We start from the raw sequence: 1,973 nt of genomic DNA, 5'->3' as shown, positions 1-1,973 counted from the left end.
CTCATTCCACTTCCCCTGGGTCCCTCTCCAGCCTCTGCCTCTCAGCCAGGAAGGAACACCCCAGTCCCTCCTCCTGCGAGCACTCTTGTCTAGTCCCGGAAGCTGCTGCTTCTTTTTTTTTTTTTTAGACAGAGTTTCACTCTTGTTGCCCAGGCTGGAGTGCAATAGCGTGATGGCTCACCGCAACCTCCGCCTCCCGGGTTCAAGCGATTTTCCTGCTTCAGCCTCCTGAGTAGCTGGGATTACAGGCATGCACGACCATACCTGGCTAATTTTGTATTTAATTGGTGGAGACGGTGCTTCTCCATGTTGGTCAGGCTGGTCTCAAACTCCTGACCTCAGGTGATCTGCCCGCCTCAGCCTTCCAAAGTGCTGGGATTACAGGTGTGAGCCAGCACGCCTGGCCTAAAACTACTTTTCTATCAACATCTTCCTGTTTGCAGAGTGCTCTCAATTCGATTACTTCCATTGTTCTTCACTAAACCCTTACAAAGTGGGTATTTCACCCCCATTTTGTGGATGCAGAAACTGCCCCCAACTCCAATGCCTGAGGAGACAAGGCTGGGATGCAAACTCAGCACACACCAGATCCCTTGCCCTTCCCAGGACACAGCGCTGACCCTCCAAGGAGGAGGGAGAGGGGAGGGAGCGGGGAAGGAAGAAAGGTTGTCGGGAGGAAGGGGAAGGAAGGGAGGGAGGGCAGGCGGGGGGCAGAAGCGAGGGAGGAGGGAGGAAGTAGGAAGGAGGGCGAAGAAGGGAGAAGTGGGGGAACGGAGAGGGGGAGGGAGTATCAAACCGGTCCCAGATTTGAGAGGTGCTTGGAGCAGTTTCTGAAGTGGGAGAGCCAGGGTCTGTTTAAATGCAGATTTCCTGGCCCTGCAACTCTCTGGGGTGGAACCAAAGTCTGCAGATTAGTGGCAGCCACACACCCTCTGCCCACGGGAGACTGAGGCGCTGGTCTCACAGAACCTGAGAACTGTGGGTGAGGAAGCATGAATAGCCTCAGGGGAGGTTAATTGCTTCCGTAATTAGCTGAACCCGCTCTGGGGAGCCCTGCCCGGAAAGTCCCAGGTGCTGGGAAGGATGGGACCGGCTTGCCAGGCGGCCAATAACCGTCTCCGCTGGAGGCTGCCCTGGAGGAGACTGCGCGGCGTTCCCAGCAGAAACAGCACGAGGGGAAAGGGCCGGGCCACCGGGGTGCCCAGGAAGGGATTTAAAGAGGCGAGCTGAGGTCCTGCAGCCGCCACGCCCTGCACCCCATACCCACAGCCCTCCGCCGGCACATTCCTGGTTCTGTCTGCACCGGACACCCCCGGAACCCCCACGGCCCTATCCCACTGCCCCTCAAGCCCTATTCTGATCTTGCTGGGCAGTGGCCTCAGGGCAGCCCAGGAGCCCTAGAGGGGGAAAAAGGGTCACGGAGACGAAATCTCAGGTGAGGGCGTTCCCATGTCTACCACCAGGTGGCACCATCAGCACAGGCCAACCCCGGGGCTGTCCTGCGTGGCCGGGAGGGGAAGTGGGTGGCCCTGTTAGTGGGGCATTTGGTGGCTCTGGCGTCTGCTGTCTGAGGGTCTCCTGGTTCTGTGCTCGTCTCTTTCAGGGACACGGTTGTGTCAAGGGCCCGAGCCTCCCAGAACCTTGGCACATGGTGGACGTGAAATAAATGTTGAAAATTGCGGCAGGGTGTGGTGGGTCATACCTGTAATCCCAGCATTTTGGGAGGCCGAGGCGGGCAGATCACTTGAGGTCAGGAGTTCGAGACCAGCCTGGCCAACATGGTAAAACCCCGTTTCTACTAAAAAATACAAACATTAGCCGGGTGTGGCAGTGAGCGCCTATAATCCCAGCTACTTGGGAGGCTGAGGCAGGAGAATCACTTGAACCTGGGAGGAGGAGATTGCAGTGAGCCAAGATCACACCACTGCACTCCAGGCTGTGCGACAGAGCAAGACTTCATGTCAAAAAAAAAA

The sequence above is a fragment of the Rhinopithecus bieti genome, unplaced genomic scaffold (assembly GCF_001698545.2).
Source record: "Rhinopithecus bieti isolate Rb0 unplaced genomic scaffold, ASM169854v2 scaffold_25304, whole genome shotgun sequence".
In the NCBI taxonomy this organism is placed as follows: domain Eukaryota; kingdom Metazoa; phylum Chordata; class Mammalia; order Primates; family Cercopithecidae; genus Rhinopithecus; species Rhinopithecus bieti.
The sequence above is the reverse complement of the archived record's forward strand: the minus strand, read 5'-3'. Positions refer to the sequence as shown.